This window comes from Hakea prostrata, unplaced genomic scaffold, assembly GCF_041222555.1.
Source record: "Hakea prostrata isolate BN-2017 unplaced genomic scaffold, UWA_Hpros_2 contig_37, whole genome shotgun sequence".
Taxonomy (NCBI): Eukaryota; Viridiplantae; Streptophyta; class Magnoliopsida; order Proteales; family Proteaceae; genus Hakea; species Hakea prostrata.
Window position 1 is genome coordinate 30,109 of NW_028291156.1, and position 18,858 is coordinate 48,966.

Here is an 18,858-nt window from a genome sequence, read left to right on the forward strand (position 1 = left end):
GGGTAGTCGTTGGATCTTATCAGTTAGATCCGTTGAGCAATAGACTTCTACTAGTTTGGGCTAGTAGAGGACTCCTTAGATAACCTTTAGGTTATGCGATGATTATCCCTTCGATAATGATTATCCGCAGCCGTCAATTCGAGTCTGCCATCATTAGGGTGATTACCCTAATCCATAAGTAGGATTAGGGCACGCTTGCAGCCGAATAAGCTTTCTTCTTCAGCAAGCCATCTTCCGGATCCGGTTCGCTCGGGAGCGAGTCGGATCTCTCCGTCTCGACCGGGGTCGAGGGTCGGACCAGGTATGAACCCGGTCTGATCATAATCTCTCCATATCACGAGCCCCCTGCACCAAGCGTTCGGTCGATCCCGAGGGCTTGGTTTTTAACCGGGTTCGTCGTCGGTGATAATCTCTGCGTGCTTCATTAAATGTCATATCACATTTAATGCGGTGGTCACTTTTCCTCGAGCGTTGTGAGTGTAAGGCCACATATCTCCTTGCAGTTGATCTGTCGTGGCTCACGTCATCCAAGCGACGGTTTCCGAACGCCTATTTCGGATTCGTGAGTTCAAACTTTCAAAACGTCTTTCAATCTTGATCGCTAATTTTGAATCAATCTCGATCGTTCAGATTCCCGAACACTCATGCGGGAGTTTTAAAAGCGGTTCGTTGTCTTCGTAGGTTTCATTCTTCCCGTCTGGAATTTGAACCTTTGTTGTTCGCTTCGCGCCTTCCCGCTCTCAAGCTTCCGCCTCACCGAATCAGTAAGTTTACTTGGTCTTTTTCTTTTGTAGTTTATCAAACAAGTAATGGCGGACGATAGGGCTTCTCTAGTACCCAAGTGTTGGTAATAGCAGGTGATGCTTTTGCTTCTCCCGCTCCCGAACAGTCGGATAGTGATAACAAAACCCTAATCGTCCTCCTCGGCTCGAGTTCGCTGAAGTTTCTCAAAAAGGTTTTGAAAGAAAACCGAAACTTCTCTCCGTCCTTCTCGAGTCTGGATCTTCCAAGAATGTCGAGTCTTCTAGGCAGCCTCAAACCTCCGGGTCCAATGGTGGACCTGGCTCTGTTCCCTCCATTTACAATGAGGAAACCCTTCTTTCAGCTGTCCAAGATCTTGATCTTCCTTCCTCATATCAGGTTAGGGCTCCCCACCCAGATGAGAGGGTTGATTCATCCCTTTCGGGTGAATTTTCTCTGTATATAGATGCACTGGAAAGCGGGGTTCGCTTTCCCTTTTTTAATCCTTTGTTCTCCGCAGTTCTGAATCATTGGAACATTTGTCCTAGAATGCTCCTCCCTAATAGCTGGCGTCTCATTTTCGGCTTCTTGGGTTTGTGTTTTGAGCTTGGCATTACGCCATCTCTTTCTCTCTTTGTACATTTTCATGTTCTTTCTATCTCCCATCCTCCCGGATGGGTTTTTCTGTCCAAACGCAATAAGGCTGAAATTGATTGGAGGGGCATCATCCTTGTCAAAGGAACTTGCCCTTCTAACCACAAAAGATGGCGCGAACGATACTTTTTCTGTCGAGCGCCTCCATCAGATCTTAATTTCCCAACCACCTGGAGGAGGTGTACTTCTTCTTCCGAGAATAACCGAGGCCTTCCCTTATCCAGAGAAGACGAGGCGGCCATCGGGAAGATCAAATCCATTCCGTGGTATCAAGAGATACATGGATTTGAAGTGGAGTATAACTCCATCCTTCAAGATCTTGGGGCTTGGCTCATTGTGAGCTTCTAACCACCATCCTTTAATTTGACTCAAGTGATATGTTTTGAATTCGACTCTTGTCCTTCTTCTTTGCAGGTGCCTCCAAGAATGAACCCCGAAAGCTCTGCGGGTGAAGGCCGCTAGGGCCGTTGTGACAGCCGAGCAACGATCGCCCCGAGTCTTGACCGTAGATCAAGAGGCTTCTCTTCCCTCTCCCGACCCCTCTTATAGGGGTATCGAGAATATCGAGCCCGTAGCCGATGCTTCGGGTAAAGGGAAGAAACCGATGGTGGAGAGGTCTAATGTCTCTTCCTCCGCCCGAACCAAGAGGAGGCATGACACAATTGATGCTCCCTCCAACAAAAAATCCAAAGCTTCAACGGATGGTGAGGAGGTCTTCACCCCCGGTGGGACCCCGAAGCCGACCGACAGGTTACTTGGGATCCCGAGAAAGCTGCGAATGGAGCTCCCTCGCCTTGCTCCTTCCGATCGCCGTGAGTTTGAAGCCCTAGATGACACCTCCCTTGTTAGTCAATCTACAAGGTACCGGTCTTCTTGCTTAGTTATTTTCTCATAATTCCTTATGACTTCTTCTGATATTTTTCGCCTTCCCAGGAATGTTGTGTTGAGCTTTTATCAACACATGGAAGCATTGAGCCGGGTTGGTCGCACCAGCTCCTTGCTGCAAACCTATGAAGAGAATTTGGCGAAAGCCAATTCTGAAATAGACCAGCTAACTGCAGCTGCCGTGGAGCTGCAAAAAAAGCATGAGGAAGAAGTGATCTCCCTCAAGGAGGCCCTCGAAGCGTGCCGAAGATTCGTGCCTGCCGCCGCCAAGCGCGAGGCCGAATGCAAAAGCAGCTGCCACGTTGTTTGGTGACAGGCTTGAATTCAAATGTAGGGAGCTCGAAGAACATCTGAAGTTGGCGATCCCTAGCAAGCCCGAGCATATAAAGCCAGAGCTTCGGAAGGAGTGTGTTCGGAAATACCTGAACAACGTACCTTTCTCCGAGCTGCTAGGTCTCTACAACCTTCAAGCTTATCGCCTGGGGCAGAACGACGTTTGGGAGCGAATCCTCGGATCGATCCCTGCCTTCGACACTGCTCCTTTTCGTGAGGTGTGCCACAAAGAGGTCTTCGGGAAAGTTGGTATGGATCTCCCGGACTGGGCTCAGGAAGAAAATGATCCTTTTCCAGCTGACCCTCAATATGAGGCATACCTGGCTGACGAGCCGGCACTTCCAGAGGAGAAATCACAAGCCGGGTCTCAAGTTGCTGCTATAGAGGACTCAGCCGATGCCATTCTTGAGGAAGGCTCTTCTCATGATCCTGAGAAAAGTCCTCCGAACCAGGGTCCCTCAGGCAACAATGAAGAAAAGGCTTAGGGAGTTATCTTTTTGTACAGATTTACCCTCTATTTAATGAATAGACATTTCTTTCTCATGTTGGCCTTTATATTTCCCCCGTCTCCTGCCGAAATCTTGCCTTGAACATCAAAGTATTAATGATAAAACTCATCACTTAACTTTACATTCCTCGCCGAATAATAATCTTGTAGAAATATTGTGAAGATGCGTTTCGGGAAGATGCATTAGTCTTCCCCACTACTTCATTTATTGCAAAGTCCGCACGTTTCCCTTCTGCAAAGTTCAAACATTTTCCTGCTTTTGTATACCATTCACTGTTTCCAATGAATCGAAAATACATCCGTTATTTTAATGGCGGTGCGACGATTGGAGGTATCTCTCGCATCGGTGCTCGCTTCCACATGTTTCCATGTGGCATCCCTCCGACCGTTGATCTTGCTTTTCGAGGATTTCGAAGCGTCATTTCGATCTAGGTCGTCGGTTGTCCTTAGCCTTCAACCGTCGTCTTAATACCTGAGGCTATTTAAAGCCTTCGTGGGTACTCTCCATCTATCCTGTCTTCTGCAAGTTAGATTTGCTAAAGTGTTAAAGCGACCTTTCGTCCTTCGGCCTACTTCCGTATTCCTCGTACTCCAACAACAGCTCTATCGACTTCTGAACAAGTGAGTTTTTTGATTACTCATCTCTTTCCCCACTTCCCCCCGAGTAAACCGCACGTAGTTATACTTGGGGTTTAGTTTTTTGGTTTGTCAGAAGTGATAGAAAACTAGGGTTTCCCCCTTGTTGTTGTCGTTTGTTTCTGTATTGATACGGCTTGTTTCTTTGCATAGTGGCTCCCAAGATCAACCCGAACTTTATCAGAGCAAAATCTTGCAAGAAAATCGTTCCGTCGGTGGTGGTTGGGGCCGCATGCGGTGGTTTCAGCTAGTGAATCCTCCAAGCGTAAGGCGATCGCTGCCGGTGAATCTTCAAGTCGATTCCCGCAGTTTCTATTGATGTTGTCCTCGCGCCTCCTTTGCCCGAAGTGATCGCTCGTCTTTCCCAGAAGATCTTGATCACTCCGTTGCCGATGGTGCTGCCGGCGCCCCTGCTGGTGAGCCTGTTGGTGCACCCCCGAAGGTGACTCTTCGGGCATATGAGGCAACTATGTTGGCGTCTGATGAAGGTGTGGTCCCAGCAGGTGTTGCTCCTATTTCCAACTCCAGTGCTTGTTTGGCATCCTCCTCCTCTCCTTCCGAGTTGGAGGATTTTGCCACTAGGAAGCGCCGTCGGGTGACAAGTGATGCAGCTCATCCTTCTCTTGGTGTAGCTCATCCTTCTCATCCTTCGCCTGAATTAGTGTCAAACGAGTTTGACAGAGCGTTGGAATGGTGTACTGCTGCTCGAATGACTTCGAGAGCGCAGCTTCTTTCCAAACTTCTAGATGAAGTCTTCACGAAGTCACTGGTGATGTAAGTCTTTCTTCATTATCCTCTGATTCTGAAAAATTACTCTTCTGCTCCTTTTTAACTCAGAAGTTGTTTGCAGGAGTCTTGCTGGTAACTTCCACAACCAAGTGGAAGCGGTTTCTAGGCTCAGTAGGTTGAGCAATGAAGTTTCCGGGCTTCGGGAAATCTCCGAAGCTAAAGATGTTGAGATTGCTCGCCTTCGGAATCTAGCTTGGGAGGTGGCAGGAGAAAAAAATTCGATGATTGGTCGTCTTCGGTCGGACTTGGATGATGCCAGGGAGAAGATCCGGCGATCGGAGCGAACAGTTGGAAAGTCGGGAGCCAAAGGATCCGAAACGTTACCCGAAAGGCAAGCTGTCGTTCCTTTGCCCAAATCCCTTCCAAATGATGTTCGCAGAGCCTCGCGTCTTCAAGTATTTACACAAGAAGCCTTTTGTTGATATGCTGAATGCTTATAACTTGCACGGTGCGCATCGGGATGGTGAGAACGAAGTATGGGAATCAATATTAAGGAAGGATCCTCATTTTGATACGACTCGCTACAGGTGTTGTTTGCCATCCTGAAGTATTTACCGACCGGGTATTCCTCCTCCCGATTGGACCAAGGATAAGATTGATCCTCCACCTTCCGATCCGGATATTATGCAATATCTGGAAGATTCTCCTGTTTATTCTCCCCCTGGAAGAAGTCAATTATGACGAGCTTGTCCTGAATGCGAGTTTGGTCGAGGACCATGCTTCTCCTGGACAAGCTGGACAAAGAGTATGAAATTGTGAAGGATTTTATGCATACCGAAATATTTTTGTAATCCTCATTTCTTCTCTTCTTTTCCTTGAATCCCCACCAATGGTTGACTCATATGTTTGTTCTAGCAAAGTCGCGTTGATCTTGTATAACTTCTCAACAGTCACCTATGATGACTTTCTTTTTTGATCGAAGATTGTATCCAACTCTTGTAATTGTTTTGATACTGGCCTCTTTGGATCTTTTGAAGAAATAAGAAATAAACTTTATCTTGAACTTTGCTAGCCACTTGAATCGTTGTTGCATTAGGTCTTAGTTGTTTGAAACAATGCCTTTACTTAAGGATTTCCGGAGAAATACAATAAGTCTGAGAAGGAACTCACTCGGGTTTTAAACCGATGCCTTTACTTAAGGATTTCCGGAGAAATACAATAAGTCTGAGAAGGAACTCACTCGGGTTTTAAACCGATGCCTTTACTTAAGGATAATTCAAAATTTCAATAAGTCTCGAAGGAACTCACTCGGGTTTCAAACCGACGCCTTGCAAAAGGAACTCACTCGGATTTTCATCCGATGCCTCGACTTAAGAAAGTTCGAAAAATTTCCATAAGTGTTGAAGGACCCACACGAATTTTCATCTGATGCCTTATAGTTGGATCTTGTTCTTGAATGTGGTGTATGATGCCCCCCAATCAAAAGATAGTTTGTTGAAAGCCAAAAATTGCATTGATTGAGTTGAAAATGATTACATCGCAAACAAAATTGAAATCATCCTCAAGGATAAAACTTTTTGAGATGCCTAGCATTCCACGAACGATCCAACTCTTTCTGGGTATTGATGTTCTTCAGCCTGTAAGCTCCTGAACCGACCGGTTTCACAACCATATAAGGTCCTTCCCCGGGAAGGGTCCAATTTTCTTTGGTGATGCGGGTCGGAAGCTAGGGTGTTTCTCAACACCAAATCTCCGGCTAAGTACCGACGATTCTTCACTCGAGTATTATAATGAGACGCTATCCTTCTTTGATAATGTTGAGTTCGTGCTATTGCCTTTGCCCGAACTTCGTCCAACAAATCAAGACTATCAAGCAGTCCTTGTTCATTTGTTTTTTCCTCGAACTCACGATCCCGTAATGTCCCCGCCATTATCTCCACTGGTGCCAATGCTTCGGATCCATATGCCAACCTGAATGGAGTTTCTCCTGTGGGTGTTCGAACCGTAGTTCTATAAGCCCATAGTACATTATGAAGTTCTTCGACCCAAGAAGCTTTGTCACCTTCGAGTCTTCTCTTTATTCCTTCCAAAGAGCGTTCGGTTAGTAACCTCTACCTGCCCATTGCTTTGGGGGTATGCCACTGAGGACATACGATGCTCGATCATATATGTTCCACAGAATTGCTCAATTGTGGACAGTCAAACTGAGTACCATGGTCAGTGACAATAATCTTTGGAATCCCAAAGCGATATATGATTGATTCAAGCACAAATTTCTCCACTTTTTTCTCAGTAATTGCCGCCAGTGCAATCGGCTTCTACCCATTTTGTGAATTAATCAATTGCTACTATCGGATATTCCTGTCCGCTTTGATGCCTTGGTGAATTTGCCCATGATATCAATTCCCCACATTGCAAAGGGAATGGGATTTAGAATTGAAGTCATAGTTTCCATCGGGCGCTTCGACATCGTAGCATGAATTTGACAGCTTACCACATCGACGAACGTACTCCATAGCAGCCTCTTGGACCTTAGGCCAATATAACCCAAGTCTTAGAATTTTGTGAGCCAGGGCTCGGCCACCCATGTGAGCTCCACAAATTCCTTCATGAACCTCAGCCAAAGCTGATTTTGCTCCTTCGGGGCCTATACATCTCATAAGGGGTCCAGCATAAGATCTTTTGTATAGTCTCCCATTCTGAATGACAAATCTAGCTGATCGAATCTTGATCAACCTTGCCTCTACTGGATCCTCAGGTAATTTGTCATCCCTTAGATACTCGATTATTGGATCCATCCAAGCAACGTTCGCTTCAATATAAGAAATTTCTTTCTCATGATAACTTGGAAAAGTTATCTCTTCAATGTAGACCGAAGGGTTTAGATTCTTTTCCTTGGCATTGGCTAGTCGGGATAGCTCATCCGCCACTGAATTTTCATTCCTCGAAATCGAGATATCTTCAAATTCCGAAATTGGTTTTGAAATGCCCGCACTATCTCTTGATATTTCGCAAGCGTGGTTCTTTAATACCATACTCCCCCTGGACTTGGTTGACTATAAGTTGAGAGTCACTATAAATAGTAACATCTGCAATAGATAATGCTTTTGACAACCGAAGTCCTGCTATCAAAGCCTCATATTCTGCTTCGTTATTACTTGCGTCAAATGTGAATCTCAAAGCATATCGAATAATAAATCCTGCTGGACTTTTTAATAGAATTCCAGCTCCTGCTCTATCTTTATTACTCGAACCATCCACATATACCTCCCAAGTGGTTGGTATAATGGGATCCTCAATGGTGGGTTCCACTGGTGCAGTAGTTTCTACTACAAAGTCGGCTAATGCCTGAGCCTTGATTGCAGTTCTGGGCTTAAAGCTCACTTGGAACTCGCTGAGCTCAACTGACCAGGACACCATCCTTCCAGACAAATCAGGTTTGTTAAGAACTTTACTAAGAGGAAAAGTTGTAAATACCTCAATTGGATGAGCTTTGAAAATATGGCCTTAGCTTCCCGGCGGCCATCATGAGAGCCGAGCTCCGCTTCTCAATCTTTGAATATCTGGTCTCCGCATCTAGCAACACGTGGCTTACATAGTAAATCGGCCACTGTTTTTTATCTTTTTCCCAAACAAGTACTGCACTGACCGCCGAAAGGGACGTCGCTGGATATAGCTGTAATATTTCCCCCTTCTCCGGTCCGGGACAGATCGGTGGTTGTCCAAGTGCTTCTTTTAATTCCTTGAAAGCTTTCCGGCACTCTTCAGTCCACTTTGCTTCCTTATCGCCCTTCAGGTCTTTAAGTGCCTTAAAGAAAGGCAAACATTTTCTCCGGACTTGGAGATAAATCGATTTAAAGCAACAACTCTCCCCGTTAAACACCGTACATCCCGAACGGTTTTGGGAGCCTCCATATCAATCGGAGCTTGTATTTTGGCAGGGATTAGCCTCAATTCCCCTCGTGATACCATGAAGCCCAAAAATTTGCCCGAGGAGACTCCGAAGGCACATTTTTCTCGGGGTTTAGCTTCATTTGATGTTTCCAAGATCGAGAATACCTCAGTCAAATCTGCAATATGATTTGCTTTTGTAAAGCTTTTCACTAGCATGTCGTCAACATAAGCTTCAACATTCTTTCCTATCAGCTTTTTGAAAATCTTGTTGATGACCCTCCGATATGTTGCTCCCGCATTCTTCAGGCCAAAAGGCACGACCTTGTAATAATAGCTCTCACGATCAGTCATGAAAGCCGTATACTTCTCATCCTCCTTATTCATAAGGATCTGATTATACCGAGTAGGCATCCATGAAACTTAAAGTTTCATATCCTGCTGATCGCATCTATCAAGAGGTCAATCCGAGGCAACGGGTAGCAATCTTTTGGGCAAGCTTTGTTAAGATCTGTGTAGTCTGTACACATCCTCCACTTCCCATTCGCCTTTTTCACCATTACCACATTGGCCAACCAAGTTGGGCACTCAATTGGTTTATGAAACCAGAATTCTTAAGTTTTTCAACTTCGCTTCGAACGGCTTCATACTTTTCAATGGAGAAATTTCTTCTTTTCGTATCACCTGGTTTCGCCTTAGGGTCTATCCAGAGTTTGTGCTCTGCAATGGCCCGATCGATTCCGGGCATGTCCTCAGCAGACCATGCGAATACATCTTTATTCTGTTGAAGAAATAACTTCAACTCATCTTTAAACTCTTCCAGCTGTTCAGACCCTATATAAGTAATCTTTTTCTCATCCTCGGTACACAGCTGGATTTGCTCCAGCTTCTCCACTGGTTCGGGTCTTTGCATCTCTGTCTCTTCCCGATCATCTCGAACTTCTATAGGCAGGGCAATTACCTTCCTCGGGCCCTCCTTGTCTTTTAAATAGGCAACATAACACTACCGAGAGATCTTCTTGTCAGAGGAGACTTGACCAATTCCCACAGACGGCGCCAATTGATGCGTCCAAAATCTGCTCGGCCCTTAGATCTCCTCGTGATGTCCTGCAAAACGAAAGCGTCAGATGTGGCCCGACCGCTGGGGTTGGGAGTCCACCTCCGAAGGCTAAGTTAGTTGATGAACTTAATCACAAACGGCTCTGCTAGAAGCACAGAGCTAAGGAATGAAGAACTGGGAAAGGTGATCTAGATAGCAGATCGCTGATAGTTTAGGTCTATCAGTATGTATCTGAACCTGAGTCTCAGATAGTATTCTTTCAATCCCCTCACCTTGTATGGTAGTGAGGTTTATATAGAGTGTACCTTCGAATCTCCTTCGTTGGATGCACTTGAGCCTTCTTCGGGTAGTCGTTGGATCTTATCAGTTAGATCCGTTGAGCAATAGACTAATACTAGTTTGGGCTGGTAGAGGACTCCTGATATAACCTTTAGGTTATGCGATGATTATCCCTTCGATAATGATTATCCGCAGCCGTCAATTCGAGTCTGCCATCATTAGGGTGATTACCCTAATCCATAAGTAGGATTAGGGCACGCTTGCAGCCGAATAAGCTTTCTTCTTCAGCAAGCCATCTTCCGGATCCGGTTCGCTCGGGAGCGAGTCGGATCTCTCCGTCTCGACCGGGGTCGAGGGTCGGACCAGGTATGAACCCGGTCTGATCATAATCTCTCCATATCACTTACCAAGCCTCTTCCTCATAGGGAGTTTTAGGGTTTGTGTCACAAACTCGGCCTAGATTGAGGGGGGTGTGGGGATATTGAGATAGCAAAAATATTATCGACATGTGCATTCTAGAATCTTGTATTTGAGTCTTATATATCTTATACTGCCGTAACATTATACACAATGAATTACAATCTACTGATTCCATACTCGTATAGATCGCACAAGCTATAAGAATTGTAAACCTAATGGACGCTCCTCATGGGATGTGTTAGGAAACCGTTCTATTGTTGGATTTGGGTGTGTTGTATTCTGTGGATCCATATAATTATAGTTTTGGTTGTACTTGTAATTGAAATAGGGTTCGAATCAATTACTAGTGCTGGATTAAAATTGTAATTAAATTGGGATTAGGATTTTAAGTTTTCCTATAAATAGTCTTTGTGGAATAACCTAGGTAACAAGGCAAGCAAAATGTATCACTTTGTGAGGTACAAGAGTTGTGTGAGGTTTTCTGTAAATAGTGGAACTTCTTTCTCTTTGATGGACGTAGGCTGAGTTTTGCCGAACCACGTTAAATTCCTTGTGTGTTTTGTTTGTGTTCTTCTTCATTCGTGGTTGTGCATATGTATCCTTAATAAGTGGTATTAGAGTAAGGTTAAGTGGATCGTTGCCAGAAGTGTGCGAAGATCTAGGAAGGTGAGGATAGGTGCCAGGAGAACAAAGAAGGTTTCGACAAATTGATCGAAGGTACGATTCTAGATCTAGAATCATGAAGTTCTTTTTTTTCTTATGGTATGTTTGATTGGAATCAACTAGCGGGAGATTAAAAAAAAAAGTCGTCGAGATCTTTTTGAGGCAAGGTACTATTTTGTTTAAATTTTTTGAATTTTTTTTCTTCAAACAAAATAGTGGTGGAAAGTAATTATTATTATTGATTGAAAAAAAAAAGTTTGTAAATCTGGGTGGAACATGGACCAAAACAGGAAAGAAAAAAAAAACAAAAGTTTATGTTGAAAGAAAAAACAAAAAACAATAAATTTTTTTTTTGTTGGTTATCGGATCAGTTCCATACAGGTTATTTCCCTAGGATTTTGCATGAAGGTGTTTTGTATGGGGTTAGGTGTTCTTATGGTTTGGGTGTTCTAGACTCAGTGAAGTGATGGATCAAAGAGATTTTGCTCCATTGGTATTAATTTTGTGGATTCATATAGAGATCAACAGACATGTCTTTTAGGTTGATGAACAGGTATGAAGGGCACAAATTAGATGGCGGTGAAGAGTTCTAATTTCTCCATAGAACTTTTTAATGGTCATAACAATTTCACCTTGTGGCAACAATGGGTGAAGTACATCCTTACGCGGGAAGGGACTGCTAAGGCTCTTAGGAAAAAATCAGAAAAACCAAAGGTGATGAAAAAAAACGAGTGGCAATAGTCGAAGGATCTAGCAAATAGTATGATCTAGTTGTGTATCTTGTAGATAATGTTCTTTGTGAAGTCATCTGGTTGGTGGATCCAAAGGAAGTCTGGGCAAAGATGGAGAGCAGGTACAAGTCCAAGACATTGACAAATCTGTTGTTTTTAAATAAACAATTATATGGCCTTCGGTTGTCGGAGGAAGCAAATTCTGAAAAGCACCTGGATGAGTTCAATAGGATTTGGATGGAGTTGTCAGCTTTTGATGAGGAGATCAAGGAGGAAGACAAGGTGTTACTTTTGTTGGTATCATTGCCTCAGTCATTTGATTACATTGTGACCACACTACTTTTTGGTTAGGATACTTTGAAACTTGATGATGCTATTACTGCATTGCTGATGAATGAAAGACGACAGAAAAATAGCAGCGATAGGGAATCAGATGAAAGCAGTGACTTGGTTGTAAGGGGTGGTCATAAAAGAGAATGAAGGGGTCTAGCAACTCAAGGGGTCACCCGAAGTCTATTGGTCGCAAAGTAGCTTGTTTCTATAGCAAAGAGGAAGGTTATATGAAGAAGTATTGTCCAAGGCGTAAGGAGGATAGGAAAGGAAGGACGAGGAGAGTGCTGAATCATCTGTTGTTGTCTTATGGAGCGATGATGGAGGAGATGATGTCCTTCTGACTTCATCATTAGGTTTGAATACTTCATATTGGATTTTAGACTCTGGCTGTTCGTTTCATATGTGTTCAGTCAGGGATCAGTTTGCTACATATCATGCGAGGGTGTTACTGTCAAGATGGCAAATAATGCAGAAAGCAAGGTTGTCGAAGTTGGGACTTTGCGAACTTTAATTGGGGTTAGACATGTGCCAAATCTAAGGAAGAATCTGATTTCATTGAGTACTCTGAATTCTAAAGGTTCAGATTGTTATTTGAAGGAGGAGTTCTCAAGGTTTTAAGAGGATCCATAGTTGTGATGCGGGGAAAGATGGTTAGTAAGTTGTACAAGCTTGCAGGGAGTGTTGAAATAGGTGGAGCTCCAGTTGACACTCGGGCAAAGGGTACAAGTAGGCAGAATTTGTAGGTTGTTCAGGTGCCCAAGAAGGGCAAATCTAGAAAGAAGTGGGTGACTTTCGCTTTGGATTTGGTGAGTGGCGGTGATCTCTCAGAGCCGACTATGACAGAAGGAGAGGTGGAGCCATGTTATGTCGTACAACAACGATGAGTTGTATGGGAGACCCCACCCACCCCAAGTGAGGGGTGTGCGCATGCTAGTTAGTGATGGCAGTCAAGAAAGCATCCTTGGAGGGGATGTGGGCCATGCGGTAAGGTATGGCGGATACACAAATGAGACATCATCAACGATTTTGTTCAATGTGGTTTGTAAAATTCAAGCCAAGGTGGAAATTGTTGGGTTTTGGTGTCTTTTATTCTATAGGCCCATATAATTATAGTTTTGGTTGTACTTGTAATTGAAATAGGGTTTGGATCAATTACTAGTACTAGATTAAAATTGTAATTATATCGAGATTAGGGTTTTAGGTTTCCCTATAAATAGTCTCTGTGGGATAACCTAGGTAACAAGGCAAGCAAATGGTATCACTAGAGTGGTGTGAGGTTTCCTGGAAATAGTGGAACTTATTATCTCTCTGGTGGACGTAGGTATAGTTTTGTTGAACCACCTTTAATTCCTCTTGTGTGTTTTGTTTGTCTTCTTTTTTATTCGTGGTTGTGCATCTTTATCCCTAATTTGTGTAACTCTCAGTCTCACATACCTTCTAAGACTCGATTAGGGTATGTTGTAGGGTTCAACTCCAGCTAACACTCACAAATAAAATGGTGAAGATGTCAACAGGTAATCGAAAACTTGTATTCAATTTGTATTCGTATCCATTTAGAAGAATCTATGTAAAATAATAATTATCAAAATATCATCCGAATCCAAAAGAATCAGTTCAAAGAGCAATGGATTATTATCCGAATCCATCAAATATAATAGGATATGAATATGGTGTTACCACTACCCAATCTAAATCTGATCCATTTATATCCCTAATTACAACAAAAAAATTAGCTAGGATTATTGAACTCCCACATCCAATAACAGAATTGGACACTCAACCTAGTTCGAGTAGGGTTTTAGAGAGAGAATTGGATAGTCACTTAGTTCATCTAGGTTTTTAAGAGAAGGTTCGATTCTTACAGCAGCCCAACTACTTGTAACTCTACATATAACCCTAATCCAACCACTTGTAACTACCAAACACAAGAGTCCTACTCAAACTCATGTAACTCTTTTTCAAGGGTGTTTTACATTACCCTAGGATGAATCATAGAGCAACTCTCGGTAACAAACAATACCTAATCAACCAAATAAAGAAAAGGACGAACTAGAGAAAAAGGCTTCCGCACAAGCAGAGTCTGAAAGAGGGGAGGGGTAGTCTTTCTACGCAGCCATACCACCCTAGCAATTTTTGCTGACATGTTGTTTCGATGCCTTGATCGATCTTGGGTCATAACTACGATCCTTTAATCATTGTGCCAAAGCCCACTATATCTTCTTGGACAAATATACTCTGAATTTATACATCAAGAGTTCTGGTATCTAAAATAGATGGAGATAACATTTCAAATCCCTTAAAACTAATTGAAATAACAACACTATCTCGCATTCGTGAGACAGCTTAGATTGGGTTGTGTATCTCATTAGGAAGCTGGGCAAGGAAGCCTTTCTACGTACCCATCTAGCACTACTTACTAGTGTTGTAATGTGAAGAATTGCTCAGAAGTATATGAGTCATAAACCCAATAGGGTATTTATAGTTACAATCTAGTTAAGTCCCACACTAAGTAGGAAAAGGAAATGCAGAACAAATAGAAATAAAAAAATAAAAAAATAAAAAATTAACTCTAGATTTATTAGGAAACAAAATCATATTCTAATTAGAAAACCTCAGTTCATGCTTTCAACACTCCCCCTCAAGTTTGAGCATAGATATTTATCATGCCTAACTTGCTCATAATGTAATTGAATACCTTCGTGCTCAAGCTCTTTTGTGAGCACAACAGCCCGCTGCTCGTTTGAAGTAACAAAGGTAATATGGATCAACTAGCCTCAACCTTCTTTTTGATGAAATGTCTATCAATCTCCACATGCTTAGTTCTGTCATGTTGTACTGGGTTGTGAGCTATGCTGATCATTGATTTACTATTTGAGTATAATTGTATAGGAACCTCCAAATCTGTATCGACCTCCTGAAGCAGCCCTTTAAGCCATAATACCTCACAAATGCCCTGACCAATCGCCCTAAACTCAGCCTCGGCACTGGACCATGCAATCGTAGCCTGTTTCTTGCTTCTCCAAGTCACAAGGTTACCTCCCACATACACACAATACCCAGAGATAGACCTCCTATCATCTAGACATCTTACCCAGTCTACATCTGTATATGCCTCAATCTTCAAATGTCCATGAGCTGAAATTAAAATTCCTTTTCCTGGAGTGGCCTTCAAATATCTCAAGATCCAATATACTGCATCCAAGTGTGAGGAGTAGGGATCATGCATATACTGGCTAACAAGACTAACTACAAATGTGATGTCAGGTCTAGTGTGAAATAGATATATCAACTTTCCTACTATTTTTTATACCTTATCTTCTCAACTGGTTCTCCTTCCTTTGCCACTCAATAGGAGTCTCAACAGGCTTACATCCTAGCATCCCAGTTTCCTTAAGAAAATACAATGTATACTTCCTCTGGGATAGAGATACATCGCTAGCAAAATATGCCAACTCTAAACCTAGGAAATATCTGAGTTTTCCCATGTCTTTGATTTCAAATTTGGTTCTCAAAAAAGTCTTCAATGCTGAATCTCATCCTCACTACTGCATGTGATCACAATATCATCCACATATACTAAAAGTAGAGGTTGCTTTCTTAATGCAATTGGTCAAACATCTAGATGATAGGAAGTCTACCTCAAACTTTTAGAAGCCTCTAGGTAACTTTCACTAAGGTTACCTCTCTTAATGCATATGTTTGGTGAAAGTTTGAGGTTGCTTTCTTAATGTAATTGGTAAGTTCAAAGTAGGATCAGAAGAAGGTCAAAGACAGACTCACTTGGAGGAACGAATTGTTCAGGGCCAAGAACCAAAGCTTTTAACTGACTTGTTTCAAAAGGGGTCACTCGTTGCTTTCTTTGGTAGATCTTCAGAGGTCTAGTCTCCCCCTGTATATCATCCACCAGTTGCTCATGCCCGATCACTCCATCTTCCAATGGAGGATCATCTACAGACATCTCAAGAGAAATATTGAAAGGAGGAATTAACACTGGAACTTATTCACTAAAACTCTCCCCTTGAAGAGGTGTAGGGGGAAAATAAGGAATCTGTTCCTAGAACACATCCATAGAGATGAGAAAATGACAAGAATTGGGATGATAACATTTATACCCTTTTGCGTAGAAGGATAACCCAAGAAAATGCATTTTAACCCACGAAAATCTAACTTTCCATGAACATGTTGGTTTCGGCCAAAGGCAACACATCCAAAAACCTTAGGTGGCACCATAAAGGTTATTGTTCCTAAAAGAACCTCAAGGGGACAACGTTGGTCTAAGACTTGAGAAGGCATTCGGTTAATTAGATATGCTGCAGTAAGGATGGCGTCACCCCAAAATCAAGGAAGCACATGCATGAGGGAACGTGTTACCTCAAGTAGATGTTTATTCCTGCGTTCGGCAACCCCATTATGAAGTGGAGTGTCGATGCAACTAGTCTGGTGAATAATTCCATAGTTTGTTAAATAGGAAGGGAATGTTCCACCCAAGTACTCAATTCCTTTATCCGTACGAAGGATTTTGACTATCGCCCCAAACTGAGTCCTAATCATATTATGAAAATTTTGAAAATATGAGAAAACGTCACTTTTTTGGTGAAATAAACCCATGTGGTCCTAGTGCAATAGTCAATAAAGGTAACAAACCATCTATGACCAGATAAAGACAGGTCCAAGATGACCCCACACAAAAGAGTGAATGACTGAAAAAGAGATTTTACTACGATGATCTGAAACAGGGTAAACATGCCTAGTCTATTTGGCCAAAATACATGTCTCACAATAAAAATCATTCAAATTACATCTTTTAATCAAATCAGGATATAATTTGGACAAGATAGGTAAAGGAGCATGGCCAAAACGACGATGCCACTGCAATAAGGTAAAAAGTACAGAAGAGGTGGAACTAGAGACTGTAGAAAGCGCTGATGGGGACCTATCCATCAAGTAGAGCCCCCTTTCTGTCTGCCACTGCCAATCATAAGCCCTGTTTTCCAAGCCCTGAAACACACAATGAGAAGGAAAAAAAAAAGTTACTTCGAAGTTCATATCACGAGTAAGACTACTAATAGATAAAAGATTAGCCGAAAACTTAGGAACATGCAAAACATTAGATAAGATAAGAGAAGGCGAACGGATAATAGATCCTTTCCCAGAGATAGGGGAGAGAGACCCATCAGCCATTCAAACATCCTGAGCAAAAGGAACAGATGAATAAGAATGAAACAAAGTAGATGAGCTTGTCATATGGTCGGTGTTGCCCAAGAGTCGATTATCTAGGAGGAATACGTCAAATTGACATTGTGACAACCAAAAATACTTGTAGGGGATTGTGGATCAATAGAGGGAACAATGACAGAGGCTATACTCGCACTAAAAGTCAGTACTGGAGAAGATGAGTCAAGTCTAGACATCAATTGGCGAAGGTGCTGGAGCTCATCTGAGGAAAGAGGTGTTTGAGTACTCAGGGTGTCAGAACTGGTTTGATTTGTAGATGATTGATTACTACCCTTGGTTCCATTCCTACCTCCTCCATGGGAATTTGTTGGACATCCATGCAACTTTCAACACTTGTCATTTGTATGACGCTCTTTTCCACAATACTCGCAACTGGAGGGCAAAAATCACCAGAACTAAATTTATTATTGCTAGAACCAACCACTAATGCAGATATATCAGATGTCTTAGTGTGTACCATAGTTGTCCTTCGCCTGTCCTCTGTATCTACCATGGCATGGGCTTGAGCCAAAGAAGGGAAATGCTCTCTAGAAAGGATCTGTGTGTGAATTTGATCAAATTCTACATTCAATCCTGCAAAAATATCATAAACTCTCTGCCTATCTTCCCATTGTTGATAGACAATAGCATCTTTAGCATTCTTCGGTGTAAACTTCACATAGAAATCTGAAGTCTGGTAATATCCCCGAAGAGTGTTATAGTACTGAGAAAGAGTAAGGTCCTTCTATTGTAACTGATTGATTTCCATCTAATTACAAAGCACTATGCATCATTGCCTACTCTAGAGTATGTATCTTTAGCAACTTTCCAAATAGTTGACATCAGGAAGGCGGAGATAGCTCTCTACTATGCTTAATTCAATGGAGTTGAGGAGAAAACCTATGACCAAACATTCATCTGTATACCACTTAGAAAGTTGCAAACCAGGTGTGGAAGGTTTGGTAGAAGTCCCATCAAGATGGCCAGTAAGACCACAAGCACCAACAACAAGGGAAACTGAATGAGACCATCTAAGATAATTTGTCCCATTAAGTTTTACAATGATCATCTGAAGTGGAGAAAACTCACGATCCCTATGAATGGAAGACATAGGAAACTCTTCAGATGTACTAGAAAAGGGAGATATGGGATCAGCCATCGCAAGAAGAAATCACTCAAATTTACAAATAACTCCCTGAAACTATTTAAATTTACAAACAGACCCCTGGTAAGATTCGAATTTATGAAAAAGTCCCTGAAACTTTTTTAGTTTATGAAAAAAAAGTCCCTAAAACTTTTCAAATTTATGAAAAGTCCCTAAAACTTTCCAATTTATGAAAAGTCCCTTAAACTTTTCCAATTTACGAAAAGTCCTTGAACGCATTTGAATTTGCAAAAAAGTCCTTGGAACTATTTCGAATTTGCAAAATAGCCCCAAAACTATTTGAATTTACAAAACATCCCCCTGTGCATCAAAGGAAATCTGCCTTGATTCAGGTACACAGAGGTGCAGCAGGTTTTAGAGGTTCTAGAAGAGCAGTAGGTGCAGACCAGATTGTTTACACAGTCATCCAAACAACTCCCACAATAGCTTTGTTCACCAGTGAGTGAATCCCTTGGTGGGTTATCTCTATCTGTTAATGGGTTCCAAAGATAGATAACAGATAGAGATGATCTAAAAGGTTAACATATCTTTGGCAAGAACGATAGAAATTTGTTTATTTGCAAGGCTGAGGCAGCTGGTACGGCTGTGGTAGATGGGCAACCCTTATTTGGTGAAG